This window comes from Puma concolor, chromosome C1 (assembly GCF_028749965.1).
Source record: "Puma concolor isolate L17-30 chromosome C1, mPumCon1.1.hap2, whole genome shotgun sequence".
NCBI lineage: Eukaryota > Metazoa > Chordata > Mammalia > Carnivora > Felidae > Puma > Puma concolor.
Window position 1 is genome coordinate 58,904,150 of NC_141674.1, and position 16,040 is coordinate 58,920,189.

Here is a 16,040-nt window from a genome sequence, read left to right on the forward strand (position 1 = left end):
GCAGGAATGTGAAATGCCTTTTACATGACTAAACTCTCTTCCCTGAATAGTCAAGACTTTTCCATGAATGGATAGAATTTTATAATACAAGATGTTCAAATAGGTCAGGAAAAATTCCTTTGAAAACTACTGCCAAAATGAAATTCTCCAAATGTTCCGGTCGAAAGTACGTTTGCTGCTAGGAATACAAACAACAGAGAAAATTCATTTGTTGATAGCTTCCCTGATATTTTAATTATACTCTCCAAATTCTGTTTTTTTTCCTCGATGTAACAATTTTATTCTCAAAATAAAAATGTTTAATCCACATGCAATAGTAAAATTAATGCATTATCTTTTTTCCTTGCTGTGAAATGAAATAAAAAATGCCAAGAAGCACATTTTGCTTCCAGCAGAATGGAAAGTAACCTTTTGAAGGGCCTGATAAATTTGATTTCTTATGTAGTTTTCTGATAATCATCAGTTTAACTCTGTTAAATACCAAGTGGCATTTTAAGCCTGCAAGTCTGCCAGAAAACTACATTGAATTCCCAGTGTCTTAAGTGACCTTGAATAGCTTAACACATGTCAGTATCTTTCTGGTTGTCTGACATGAGGCATATTTGGTTATTTTCATTGCCTTGTTGAAGGCAAACTTAATATGTCTTAAAAAAAAATGTGTTACATAATTTGTTCAACCCATGGAGGAAAATTAGAATTTTTAACAATACTGTGAATTTTTAAATTCCTGTGCCATTTGGTTGAAAGCTCACCTTTAAGCAAAAGAACATTAAAGTTACTCTGTTTTTTGAAATCTCTCCCTTGAAGCCACTCCTATCCCCCTCAGAGATCTACTCATCTTTATGAGAGACCTATAGAGTAGATGTTATTTTTTTAAGGTATTATTTAGTTATTTTGAGAGAGAGAGCATGCATGCATGAAGGTGGGGAAAGGGCAGAGAGAGAGGGAGAGAGAGAATCCCAAGCAGATTCTGCGTTGTCAGCACAGAGCCCAACGTGGAGCCCAAACCTATGAACAGAGAGATCATGATCTGAGTCTAAATCAAGAGCCAGATGCTTAACCAACTGACTTACCCAGGTGCCCCTGGAGTAGATGTTATTAATTCCACTTTATAAATGATGAAAATGAGACTCAAAGAATGTACATATTGAGCCCCAGAAAATGCGACTGTAAAGGGGCAGAGGCAGGGCTCAAACCACTGGGTCTGATACCAGGTCCAATCTTTTAACCTGAAACATGACTTTCTTAGCATTCCCTTGTTTTTCTCTCCTTAAAGTTTCTCTCTTGATATTTTAACTTTGAATCTCCCTCAGCACCATAGTGAGAGGACAGAATTCTGACACAGATATGACAACTAGAAGACATGAATAAGTAATTTATAGGTCATGATCTTTACCTATCCTTTTTTTATTTTCTCAAAACTACTTGATAGTTGATAGTTCATCCTCTGTGTGTATAGGGCTTTCTGAGCAAGTCTTTTGCTGGGCATGAATAACAAAGCTAACAATCTAAGGTTAATGTGGTTAGTACCCTTTTCTTCTAAAGTTTATTTATTTATTTTTAAAGAGAGAGAGAGAGAGAGCATCTGCAAGGGGAAGGGCAGAGAAAGAGGGAGAGAGAGAGAACCCCAAACAGACTCTGGGCTGTCAGCACAGAGCCCCACGCAGGGCTCCATCTCACAAACCGTGAGATCATGACTTGAGCTGAAATCAAGAGTCAGACACTCAACAGGTTGAGCCATCCAAGGGCCTCAATGTGGTTAGTATTCTAAAGGTTTGAACAAGCTTGTCTCTCCCTAAATAAGATGATTGGTTCCAGGATTCAACTAGTTGCTTATGGTCAATTATTGCCTTTGAATAGCAGTAACTCCTTATTCCATGCAACTACAAAATCATGAAAAATCCAACATAAGGGCTAATTGAATCAGCATCACTTTATAAACGAGTTTGGGAGACGCAAAGCTGAAATTTGGATTCCAGATTCTGCAAAGACGTTTTAGAATGCTCTGCTCACTCCCTGCAGTGAAGATTTCACAAAAACAAGCTTCTGTTTCACAGAAAGAGCTCAGAGCATACTTGAGGAAGAAAATATAGAGAACAGGAAAGGAGCCAGGTCTCACATAATGTCATGTACAGGACTGTGACATCAAGTTGACACTGTATCCTCTTGACAGACTGTTTTGTTTGTATCTGTCATCATAGAAGACAACGAGCATTTCAAAGCTCAAGCTAATTTCACAAAAGGACTTTCAGCAGTGGTCAAGCAGTTGTACTAGACCAAGGGTGCCAAATAAATGCTTTCCACAGATCCTGGCCGTCGGTGACAAAGTCCCTGTAAAACCAGAGTAAGATTGGGAAGTAAGAGCAATGCAGTCCTCGCTGTCATGCTGTTTGGTAGAAGGCTGCACCTGACTCTTCTGGGAAAGACTGCCCTTTGCAATGAAATGATAACATTCCTAAGAGTTTTGGCATTAAAATATCTCCTGTTTGAAAAGAATAAGATAATAGATTTCAGGTTTGTTTGTATTTTTTTTATCCTTAATTAAATTACAAGTTGGCCATTGTTAGGGATTGAATTTAGTCCCCTAGCTGAAGTTTTAATCTCCAGTACCTGTGAATGTGACCTTATTTAGAAATACAGTCTTTGGAGATGATCAAGTCAAGATGAAGTCATTAGGGTGGGCCCTACTCCAATATGACCGTGTCTTTATAAAAAGGGGAAATTTGGACACAGAGACAGATACACACAAAGGAAAGATGAAGTGGAGATAATGGGAGAATGCCATCTACAAGCCAGGGAATGGCAAAGAATGCTAGCAACCCCCTAGAAGCTAGGGTAGAGGCATGGAACAAATTCTTCCTCACAACCCTCAGAAGGAACCAAATGTGCCCACACCCTGATCTCTGTTTCTAGCCTCCAGAATCTTGACACAATACATTTCTATTACTTAAGCCTCCTAGTTTGTGATGACTTGTGTGGCTGCTCTAAGAAATTAATGTAGCCATCCTAGATCAATTATCTATTTTTCTTTTATTTTGTTTTGCTTTTTGAAATTTTACTAGTTATTGAAATCTCAAAGTCTGGAAACCCTTAAACCACATTACCTTAAAATCCCATCCAATCTTAAGATTTTATGATGTTTTACACTGTTGAACATTTTTCCTAATTTTTCTGATTAGTCATTAAGTGCCCACAGGATTGGAGACATCCAGATTCTCCTTAAGAAAGCAGAGTACAAACAGGAACAACATTTAGGTGTTACAGGGCCAAACCTGAGAAAATATCTCAGCATATGGCTTGAAACATTGAATGTGGATGCTCGATTGATTTCTTTCCCTGTAGTTTGAGTAGAAATAAAACTCGATGCTCCTGGTATAATATATAAGGATCCAACACTCCTCTGGCCATGGATCTGATGAAGGTGTATGTTTCTCAGAAAGTTAGAGAAGGGTACCCAAAAATCTATGGGATCTTCTATTTGGTTCATCAGACAGTCCTCATCTCTCATGGGTCATGGTAACTCTTTCTCCTTTCCTTTCTCCTCCTCAGCAAGCTACACAAGAGGAGATTAGGGGCAGTGAGGTATGTTTTACCAGATCATGCTTGAATGCACTGACGAGTGCCCCATTTCCCTTGCTCAGATGGGTTTGAAAAAAATCCAGCTGGGAATTCATCCATTTATTCACTCATGCATTTATCCAATGAATAAAAAAAAAAAAAAAAAAAAAAGAGGAGACCCAGGGACACCAATCCATGCTATATATCACACTGTCATAAAATGACTCTATAATTATAATAACTAGTATGTGTTAAAAATCTCTACCTTCATTTTATAGATGAGCTAAAATAATTGAACTTGTCCTTGGTTCTACCACTGATGAATGCAGTAGCTTGACCTTCATTCTGTATGTCTCCTCTCCATGTCTCCTCTATATCAAGATGCCTGCCCTTACAACCCACCAGACTGGTGTATACACATCACTGTACCCTAAGACATGCCTTCACTCAGGAGCTGGCTTCTCCCAGTCTCTACACACCTCTAACCAAAGTCTATCACCTCACAAAAAAACTGGTCTCCAGAAAAACTTCCAGAATTCCTGGTCTCCATCCTTGCTCAGCCAGCCTCCCAGCACTTAGATTTTTAATTGTGTAACTTCTGTTTGTTTGTTTGTTTTGCATTTATTGGAATGCTGTGCTGTGTTTGATATCAGCATGTCTGTGTATTTGATTTTATCTCCCTGGAAGATCATCTGCTCTTTAAAGGGAAATACTGTATCCCCTAGTTTCTAGTCCTAACCTCGCTGCTAAAGAGATAGACAATATTAGTTATATCACTTAATCTATTTGAACCTCCATGTCCCAATTGATATAAAAAGAAGGTGGTGGGAAGATGCAGTCTATCAACATCTCTTACCTGGTAGTGTGTATATAGGTCTCCCAAGCATCCCTGTCCTTTGCTGGCTCTGAGAATTGCCCAGTTGAGGCTCATGGCCATATTTGCTCATGTGAAGGCTACTCTGGTCTTATCAACGTAGACCACCCCCACATCTCTGCTGGGCAATACTACTGAGTGTAGACTCAGGCAGCGCACACTGCCGCCTAACCTGACCTTCCTGTTTCTCTCCTCTCCGTTTCATTTGCCATAGAGTCATAAATACTGCTCCAGACCAAGATGACAGATTCTTCTCCACATCCTCCTCATCTTTACAGCACCATTCCACCTTCCTAAAGTACGTTTACACTTCCTGCTTCCTCGATCCATCCCTACTCCTATAAGACATGGTCATTCCTCACCTATTTCGTGAAGGCTTTGCTGACCACCAATCTGCCATCAGAATCTGTGCAACTGCTGTAGCATTTAAAAATATTTGTCCCTCTGCATTTTAACTGCATCATATAGAAATAACATAGTGAAATGCTTATGAGCATAGTTGTCTTGCTCAACTGCCTACCTTCATAATCATCACTGTGCCACTTACTAGCTATTTGCCCTGGACAAATTATTGCTCTGCACCTCAGTTTCCTCATCTGTTGAATGAGGATAATAATAGTATTTATCACCTGGAATGTTTTTAAGGATTGATGAGTTAATGCATGAAAGCACATAGAATAGTGAACATATTATTGAGTTAACACTATGCACGAATACCACCCCATATCTCTTTTTCCCTCTAGGATTTCAAATAAGAAAAGAACTAATTCGTTATAACATCAGATTTGTAAAGTCATAAGATCTCCTTTTCCTTCTTTTAAATCTCTCTTTTCATCAACCACTTCATATCCTGGTACCCTCTCTCTTTCAATTGTCTGAGGTAATAATGTTGACCTGCCCCTCTGCCTGATATTTAAGTAATGCACCACGAATTAGACCATTCCTATATAATAGGACAAGGTGCGGCTTGTTGTTGGAAAGATGGAAAGACATAATATATGTGAAAATGCCTGAACATGTAGATTCATTCAAAGAATGTTCATTAAGCACCTTTTCTGTACTTAGCATGTGCCACCAGATCCTGGGAATACAGTCCTTGATTCATGTTGTTTCTATTTAGTGAAGGATACAGACAACTCTATCTACAGTTGGGATGCGATGTGATTAGTTGTGATGAAGGGATGAAACCGGATGCTATCATAACCCACAGTGCATATAATTGTCTCCAAAAGTAGAAGAAGGCTTCCTGAAGAAAGAGCACCCAGGCTGAGTCTCAAAAGTGGAATGGGAACCAATCAGCCTTGGAAGAAGGGAAGTCTCCCAGGCTAAAGGATAACCACAGGGGAGAAGACTGAGAGGCCCAGAGCCCCGCTGTGTTTTGGAACTACTACAAGAAATTCTGACTGATTGAGGAGTGGGAAGAGATAAGCATGGACCAGATTATAAAGGGATTTTATGCTTCTGCCTGGATTTTACCCTGCAGGCAAGGGGGAGCACTTTGCATTAGGCAGGGGATTAACAGCAACAGATCTGGGTTTATACTGACAGTAGTGTGAACAGTAAGTTGCAGAAGACTGCGGTAGAAACCAAACAGGGTTTTGTGGGGTTATTCCAATAACCTTCATGAGAAAATGCTTAAGGACCTGAACTAAGGGATGCGGATGAAAAGACCAGAGGAAAAAAAGGCAAAATTAAACAAATAACCTAGAAAGGAAAATACATAAAGTTCACACCAGTTGTTTTTGGGGTGTGACTGTACTATATCTTTCAGTGATTCAATGTCAGATTCCTCAACATTTTAACAGACTTTCTAGATGCAGCGAGTGTAATGGTAGGAATTTTCAGTGCATCCCAGGTGGTCTTTGAACGGTAAGGACTTTGGAGGGTGCCTCACCCACATCTCAGTGGCAACAGTCTTTCCCATGGAGGTGCAGCCTTGGGTTGCAAAAATAACCCAAAGCTACCAATTTTATCCCTAATTTTCTTTGGCACATTTATTTAGATACAGAGCCTGTTTCAGATTAACTTTAATTTTATTTCTTATCTTACAGACCTCTGTCCCTATTTCTTTGCTGGATCACTGCCAAACCCCAAGCTCCTATCATGCACAGTAACTATTTCCTTCTTTGTGGGCGGGTAGGCTGCTGGAGCTAAAGGGAGAAGGAGATGTTTTCTGCTATATATATATATACACATACATATAACATGGCTGGACCTTGAAGCGTGGCTGCTTTGTATCCTCGTCCTGGGTATCAGGCTCTTGTAGTGTACAGGAACCAATGACCGAGTGTCCACAGCTCTGAGTAATGCTAAATGTAGACTGGACCACCAGAGACTCCTTAAGTTTGCTTTTATATCCCTTCTGTTGATAATTTTATATTGTAACTGTGTATAAGTGATAAATTGAGGGAGGAAAGAGACTGTGAACATATTGCATTAAGCATTTCTATGAAGATCCTATTCGTATCCTGTCTGAGGTGAGACACGAAATGTTACGCATGCAGTTTGGTGCATACGTTAACATGGGAATTGCCTTCCAGATTATATTTCAATTTTAAGAAAGAAGAAGAGTGAAAGACACAAGCACAGTTTTCTGTAGGAGACCACTGCCATATGGAACTTTGTATGCTCCAGGAAGAGTGACAAGCCTGTACTGGAAGGTAATTGAAATTCATGACCAATTTATCTTGCATGGGCCTCTCCAAGCCCAAGTGACAAGGTGCTGATGGTCTCAACCTAAGTGGTTTGATATTCAACTGTTAGTTGCAATATATGTTGGACCAGCAGGAGGAAACAGATAGGAGGAGCTTAGACACACTGTAAGGATGTATACCAGGAATTACAGCTTAGTGAAGTTCGAATCATCTCCTCTTAGGAGAAATAGTGACACATGTGATGAGACTGATGCCCAAGATTTTGGGGAAAGATTTACAAGTAAAGCTGAGAGAAACGGGCTCATAAATTTCCTTGGCAATCCCCAGAGATCTCACCTTGAACTTAGAGGCTCAAGTGCCAAAGCTGAAACTTGAAACACTGACAGATGTCGATTTTTGGAGAAGATTGCTTTGGAGTGTGGTAGCCTTCTGTCTTGTTATTCAGATCCCCATAGTCCTAAATGGAGTTTAAATTCCCAAATTAGGATTGGAGGAGCTGTAAGAAAATGAATAGTCGTCAGCATTGCTTTTGTATGGAGGGGTGTCGTATAGAACAGGAATTGTGAAAGGCATTGGTTTTGACCAAGACTTTCATTGGGCTTTTCTAGATGTTCTATTAGTAAAAAAACAGATTATTTCAAGTAGATTACCATCACAACATTGAATAGGTATTATAGTAGGAAAGACAAATCAAAGGTATCCATTGGTTACTGAAGTTTTGCCAGTTCCCAAGACAGATATTTGCATTCAATGATTTGTGAAGCTTTTTTGATTACCTAGTACGTGCCTGGCACTGTGTTGATAACATGACTAGAGATGGGCCACAGACAGTTTCTACTTGCAAAGGATTTACAGTCCAGGAAGCATGTGAGGACCACTATTCAATCTAGGAGAATCTGAGAAGTGTTCCCTTCCAAAGGAAAATCTTTTAATAAATTATGTGGAGTATACACAGCACATGCAGCATTGGTAGTATTCAGGAAGTAGGACAACATTCAATCATCTGTTTACTTTTTCCCAAACCTAATTTTGGATTTTGAATCTAAGACTGAACAGGGATTTAGCCATAAAAAGGATGAGAAAAAACAAATAGAAAAACAAATGTGTTGAACTTCAAAAAGATAAAACCAAAGTCAAAGCACAGAGCTGAGATCTGAGGAGAATGGAGACTCACAGCTTCTCTCTGCCTTCCCCTCCCTCATACAAAGTGTTTACTAAACTAAGATGACATGAGTAATATCACTTATCACTGACAGGAAAACTATAAGCTCCGTCAAAGAATAATACTTTTATAGAAGAAACCCTACAACACACAAAAGTTGATCACGAAAAAATAAACTAGCAAGTGAGAAAAGGGAGAAAAGGGGCCCTTATTGAAAGAATAATGATGATGATAATAATAAGCCAAATAAAGAGAATAAGACAAATGTAATAATATAATTTGCACCACTGAAAGGGAAATGGGATTCCAGGGCCCTTCAGCTGCCCCCACACGGTAGTAGACTGAGGAACCCAAGAGAAGTGTTATTCACCATCCCCTGTGGTTCACCAGCTTTGGTGAGAACCAGCCATGTGCCTGGTCATGGGCCTCATGCAGTGGGCAGTACAAAGATGAATGAGTCACTTCTGTATCCTGAGGACATAACAAAAACAAGCTCAATCTACTGGGAAAGTGAACAGTGCTCCGCTCCAGTGGTAAAGTTCAACCTGTAGTAAATGCCAGATCAGAGGTAGAAAGCCAAGAAATCTAGCAGATTTGGAAAGAAAATGAGCAGTCTTTTTTGATAATCAGTAAATACTTCACAGAAGAGGGCAAAAAATAGTGATGAGGTCCAGAAAGAGAGAGAAGGCAAGTAACAGAAGTAGTATGTGTAAAGGCACAGGGGTAGGAGAGTGCAAGGAATATCCAGGAAATGGCAGGGAGTTCTGTGCAGTTGTCTGGGGGATGGGCAGGGCTGACTTGAGGGAATGAAGATCTTATTTACCATGTAAAAGGTTTGGAAATTAAATGTATTGGTAATCAGTAGTTAATCAGACAGTGGCATGTTTAGTTTAAGAGAAATACTTGTAATGTCTGTAGTGGGTTGAATGGTGGCACCCAAAAAGATATGTTCATGTCTTAATTCCTGAAGCCTATGAATGTTACCTTATTTGGAAAAAGGTTCTTTGCAGAAGTCATGCAGTTAAGGATTTTGAGACGAGAAGGTAATGCTGAATTATCTGGGTGGGTCCTAAATCCAATGACAAATATTCTTGTAAGAGAAAAGTAGAGGGATATTTGAGACAAACACACAGGAGAAAGCAATGAGAAGACAGAAGCAAGGATTGGAATGATGTGGCTTCAAACCAAAGAACACCAGGGAATGCCAACACTTATTAGAAGCTGGAAGAGGATTTTCTCGTAAAGCCTTCAGAAGGCGTTTCGCCCTGCTGACACCTTAATTTCAGACTTCCAGTCTCCTGAATTGGGAGAGAATAATTTTCTATAGTTTGAAGTTAACAAGGTTGTGATAATTTGTTGGAACAGCCCTGGGAAATTAATACCACTCTTCAAAACTAATCGGTACAAATGAAATAACAATGACTAGCATTAAGTATCATGCGTTTCAATTTACAAACCTCTTTTCTACACATTATTTTATCTTATTTTCATGATAAAACTGTGTGGGAGTAGTATTATTATTTCTCCCATTATATTGTTGAACCTAAGCTTCAAGAAATAAAATCACTTCCCTAAGGTGTCCAACTTGTACCCTCAGCTCTGTTTTTACTACTAACCTATGTTGCTTTAGTAATGAGTCAGCCCTCATAGCCACCACTCCTCATCCACATGTAGTTGATAGCTTCAAATGGCATCTAAGTAGCTCTTGAAGTCCGAGGCTGGAGAATAGACCAGAGAAGGAGGGAAAGAGATGGAGGGATCCAAATGGGACCAAGATTAGGAGATTCTAAATAAGGATTAAAAACAATTAGGTGGCCCTCTTCAAATTTTCTTTGGTTTTAGCTACTGATGCTGTAATATTGAGTGAAATGTTTAAACTCCTTGAGTCTCTGCTTCCTATTCTAGAAAAAATGGGCATAATAATCTCTAGCTGGGTTGGTTTAAAGAGTAAACAAACTGTGTATTTAAAAAATAACTTTGCAAACCCTAAGGACACAGCCTAAATGTTAGGTGTAATTATGACAGTTAAATCAGAATGGTGCAGTGCTCTGGTTCAGACGGGATTGCTCATTAGTATCACGGGAGGAACTTTTAAAACTTGCTGATGCCTAGATTCTCCCCCGGAAGTATGAAATCAGAATCTCTTAGAGTGGAACTCAGGCATATTATTTTAAAAATCATCTTAAATTATTCTTATACATGCTGCCAGTTTCCTGCCAGAGTGGGAAAAGATGAGCTCTGGGGTCAAATTGATCCAGGCATATATTCCATATAATAACTTTACAATCGCTGCTTATAATTGTGTAATCTTGAGTAGGTTACTTGACCTTTCCAAATCTCTGTTTTTTCAAGTTTCCAACAGGTGTAAGAATACTTAGCTCTTAATGCTGCTTTAAGAATTGAATTAAATGTATGTATGAATGAGACAGTTGGTTCAGGTTAGTTTGATTTCCCCCATCCCTTTTGCATCAATAAAGTCAATGGCAAACTAAAAGGGAAGAAGGGAATGAGGGAGTTGCATTTAGCACATGACATGCATTTCCAAAAATTAACCCCAAGTTGCATTTTCTCAATGAAGCGAAGTCATATAGAGGTGTGGCTCTTGTGTTATGAATGCAGACATCACTAAATGTAAACATCACACAGAGCTGTTTCTTATAAAAATAATAGGTACCCAGGGGTTATAATAATTCACATTAACTGTGAAACCAAGTGTTTCCTCATTAATCAATGCCATAGGAAGGTGCCAACTATTTCCTGTGCTTAGCAAGTTGATTAGATTAGAGTCACAAGACAGCACTTTCATTGTCAAGGGCATTTATGGTCATTGAACGTTAGGTCACCTGTAATAACCAAATGTCATTCTGTTCACCAATAGTGGAGGTGTTCAAAAATTGGTAATAAGACAGGGTGATGGTCACAGATTTTGTGGTTATTTTTATTTTAGTTATGAAAGATCTCTGTACTGCAAGGCATTTTAGAGTCTAAACTGGCATTTTTGTCTTTCTTTTCTAGTCTGAAAAACCCAGAGCATGTGGATGTCAGAAAGATGTTTCTTTTCTCTTAGAAATGTACAGTGTCTGCACACACTTGAAAAGCTCTAAGATATTCTACATCCAGTACATAATTGGACATGCTGTAACAACCTTGAGGATACATGCCTTTAATTTGCAATATAGCTAAGAAGAGAATATTTCAGCATATTGTGAATTACATTAGAAACTTGTTTATTAAATAAACCATATTGTATTGGTTTACTGAGTCTAACCCCAGTAGTAATAGGCATATCTAGAGCCCAGATTTTGGCTTCTAATCCTGTTTCCAATAAAAAGAACCAGGGTTCCTTAGAGGAATGGCTGACTCAGGATTGTGGTAAGGATTACACAAAATAAACCTACACCAAAAGTAAGGACGTGTAAAGAACAAATCAAAGCATACAATAATGGAGATATGTCAAAAGGACACAGAAACCAACTAAAGGAACTCCCAGTGGCCAAGGAAGAAACATTTTAAGCAACAAAATAAAATCTTATTAGATTATAATCCAAAGTATAAAATAAATAAATACCCATGAGTCCATACTGATATAAATAAATGATTGAATAAATAAGTGGGAGAGAACAGACAAATCTCCCATACATAGGAATCCCAAATAATTTAATTTTATGTAGATCCTTCATCCCCAAGGAGGCTAAGCACAATTCCCCACTCCTTTTTCTTTTTTCTTAAATTTATTCATTCTAGATAGAGAGACAGACAGACAGACAGACAGAATGAGACAGACAGACAGACAGAGAGGGGCAGAGACAGAAGGAGACACAGAAACTGAAGCAGGCTCTAGGATTCGAGCTGTCAGCACAGACCCTGACTCAGGGCTCAAATCCACGAACTGTGAAGTCACGACCTGAGCTGAAGTCAGACACTTAACTGACTGAGCCACCCAGGCATCCTTCCCCACTTCTTCTTAGTGTGAGCTGCACATAGCAACTTTTTTCTCCAAGAGTACAGTATGAAAAGGGCAAGGGAGAGGGGAGGAGTGTATTAGTCATGTTTCTCTAGAGAAACAGAACCAATGGGAAATATATATTATATAATTAATTATATATGTAATCAGCTATCAGCAAGCTGGGTAACCAGGAAAGCTGGTGGTATAAATCAAAGCCTGAAGAACTAAGAATCAGGTGAGTCAGTGGTGTAATTCCCAGTTTGAGGCCATAGGCCTGAGAACTGAGATTACAGGAGTGCATGGGTACGGAGGGACGCTGGTTCAAGAAGAGAGAGCATTCATCCTTCCCCTGTCTTTTTGTTCTATTTGGGCTCTCAACTCATTAGATAATGCCTACCCACACCAGTGAGGGCAGATCTTCTTTACTAGGTCTACTGACCCAAATGCTGGTATCTTCCAGAAGCACCCTCACAGACATACCAGAAAAAGTGTTATTGGCTATTTGGGCATCCCTTAGCCCACTTAAGTTGATACATAAAATTAACTATCACAAAGAGTAACTTTAAAGTGGAGAAGTCTGAAAAAAACTACCTTATCAGCTAATCAAGGTCAATATCAACAATGATAAATAATGTTGATAGTGTGTGCTTTTGATATGATGTGATGACAATGGCATTTTACCTCTGTCATCTTTCTCCCAGAAACCCATAGTCCCAGTCCAATTATGAGAGAAACATCAGGCAATTCCAAATACAAAGACAGTCTACAAAATACCTGACCAGGAACATCTGAGAAACTGTCACAGCAAAAAGGGACCTAAGGAGACATGATAACTAAATATAATGTGATATCCTGGTGGAAGCCTAGAACAGAAAAAGGGCATTAGATAAAAACTAAAGAAATCAGAATAAAGTATGGACCTCAGTTAATTATAACATATTGATACTGATTCATTAATTGTAACAAATGAAGTATATTATGATATTGTGATTTATAAGGAATATATATATTTAGTCATTCAGATGACCAAAACATATTTCTCAGACATGTTCGGTCTGTGTCCACAGTTCCTGGATCACAGTTCCCAAACCCTTGGGAGTTCCTGAGTGATAAGAGAAATGGGAACGTCTTTTGTTATAATATTTGGTCCCTGTCCTCAGTTCCTGAAAATGAGAAAAACATATAAAAAGAGATTGCCAATGGATTTTTCAAAGTGAAAGGCATATCAATAGTTTTAATATGTGCAAATAGATGTAACTTCACAATAAAGAAATACATATAAAACAACAATGAAGTACCACTTAAAAAACCCATCAGATTAGTAAAGACTAAATATTTCATAATATATTGAGATGGTAAGGTGCATAAAAACAGGTATCTTCCATTTTGTTGATGAGCATGTGAAATGAAATGCCTTCTTTGGAAGATATTTTAGTGACATTGTAGCAGAAGCTGATGGCACCCTGCCTGTATCCCTGTGTCCATACATTTCAGTGTTAGTGGCCCAGTTTCCAAATGCCATCACCCCCTACTAAAATGGGTTGGCATGAAGGGCATGCACTGGCTTACGCAATATTTCTAGAACATGACAGATAAGGGGATAATGAGAATTATAAGGACAATAGAATTGGCTGGTTGCCGTTAGTGTCATAAGCATTCAGAGAAAAAAAAATGGCAGGCTCAACTATCAATCAGGATATGATATGAAAGCCAGAAGTCTTCAAAGAACTGTTTACCATTTAAAAAGCAGCTTTTGGTACTACTGGACCTAGTAGAAACTTAGCCTAAATATGAGACATCTCCTGATAATTTGACAGGAGCTGCTCATCACAAGCTGGTTACCATCAGATCCTCCAAGTCATTAGCTTGGGTGGGCACAGCAGGAACCCATCATACAATGATACATTGTACATTAGTGATCAAGCATGAGTATGTCCAGAGGAACAACTAAGTTACATGAACCGGTGGCCCAGCCCCCCATATTACCTAACTTGTTTAACCAATATATCTCCCTCAGGTCACGCCCAAGATTTTACAGAGAGTACCCAATACCAGTTGTCAGAGGATGATAAAACCCAGGTCTGATTCACGAATGGGTTGGCTCAATGTATCCCATAAGCTAAAAATAGACTTATGAAGCACAGCTCCACTCAGGGGTGGTCATAAAAGACAGCAGTGAGGGGTAATTCTCATTACCATGGGCAAGACTTGAAACAAGACAAATGTTCAAGCACTTGTGTAGATGGTCTAAGTGGGGCGGGTTCAACTCTAGCAGATACTGTTGTGCTCTGACCATATTCTCTCTTCCTTGCCCTTTAGTTCATGCTGTTCAGGCGTCCAGCTGGCAGCACCTGTGTTTCTTTTCTTCTCTGGCTCATAAACCCCGCTGTGCCTGCCTGTGAAATAGGCCAGAAGTGTTAGGGAGTTAATCCCTCCCAGGCAGTGGAACGTAGGGAAGCACAGTGGGAAGTACCTGTGAGGAGAGGAGTATTTTATAACTGAGGTTATAGAGAATTCCTAGCACACCATAATGATAAATTTAGAATGATGTTTAGTCATTTTGTTACTCCTTTTAAATTATCTACAGACAATCCCATTATTACCAGAACCTAAGGCAGAGTGCTGCTCTGTCCTCAGAAGTCCTTACTCCCAGGATCATACAGTGGCCTTCAGACAATGACTGACATGACAGGATGGAAGTCAATGCACCAATAGCCCAGTTCCTTCACCCTCTGAATAGGGTTACCCTGAGATTTGTGTCAATACTGGCTCCTAGAATTCCCTAGAGTTTCAGAAATCCTGAGCTCCGCGTACTCAAAGTTGTGAATGGCTTGCTGATATGCCCATTACTGGCTCCTTTCCTTCCCTGCCTCACTTTCCCACTTCCCTGTTTGACTTTCCCTCATCACCTGAATAAACTATGTGTATTTGGGTCCTTGTCTCAGGGTCTGTTTCTAAAGGGCCCAGTCAAGATGGGTATCTATTAAACTTGTAAATGTACACACCGGTTGCCCCAAGAATTCTACTTCCAGGAATATATCCTGAAGATATACTCACACATGTGCCGAAAGACATGAGGTCTTTACAATTATAGTAGTAAACACCACTGAGTGTTTACTCTATACTAAACATTAAAGTTCTTTTCAAGTAGCAGTTTTCTCAATCCTCAAAAAACCCTTCTGAAATTATTACCAAATTCCCATTTTCCATAAGAGGAAACTGGGGCATACAGAGGTTAAGTACTTGATTAAAACAGTAAGAGCTAGTGATACAGAGCCAAGGTTCAAACCCAGGAGATCTAACTTCAAAGGCCCAGCCTTATCCACTCTATATAAATGTACCAGCAAAGATACTTATAGCAACGGGTGTTTTTAAGATTTATTTTATTTTTAGAGACAGAGAGAGAGCACACAAGCAGGGGAGAGGGGCAGAGGGAGAGAGAGAAAGAGAGAGAGAGAGAGAGAGAGAGAGAGAGAATCCTAAGAAGGCTATACACTGAGCATGGAGGGAGGGCTTGAGCCCATGGCCCTGGGATCATGACCTGAGCCAAAATCAAGAGTGGGACACTCAACTGACTAAGCCACCCAGGCGCCCCTAGCAACATTGTTTGTAATAGCTAGTAACAGCCAAAATGTCCATCATGGGAAGCCAGTTAGGTAAACTATGATATGTCATATTAAAATAGTCAGAGCTATTAAAATAATAAGGTTTGTATATTAATATAGAAAGAAGCCTAAGATATTGTTACGTGAAGAAAGCAAGGTGCAGAACACTGTGTTTGCTAGAGAGGCTTTCAGTCTTGCAAAACCCAAAGAGCTATGTATATATATGTGTGTGTGTGTTTCT

The 16,040-nt window shown here is 39.3% G+C and overlaps 1 protein-coding gene and 1 long non-coding RNA gene across 12 annotated transcripts in view; one reads left to right on the forward strand and one right to left on the reverse strand.

Annotated features, from left to right (window-relative positions):
- LOC112868308 (uncharacterized) overlaps window positions 1–16,040 on the forward strand; it is a 362,521-nt gene that overhangs the window by 219,896 nt on the left and 126,585 nt on the right. The gene's annotated exons all lie outside the window — the stretch shown is intronic.
- The window catches only part of PTGER3 (prostaglandin E receptor 3), a 181,818-nt gene that overhangs the window by 36,616 nt on the left and 129,162 nt on the right, over window positions 1–16,040 (reverse strand). For 3 of the 5 annotated variants that reach the window (XR_015254789.1, XR_015254787.1, XR_015254788.1), the window contains one exon: window positions 7,423–7,582. The exons of the other annotated variants lie outside the window; for them this stretch is intronic. The gene's annotated coding sequence lies outside the window, so the exon portion shown is untranslated. The remainder of the gene's footprint in view (window positions 1–7,422; window positions 7,583–16,040) is intronic. 5 annotated transcript variants of the gene reach the window in all.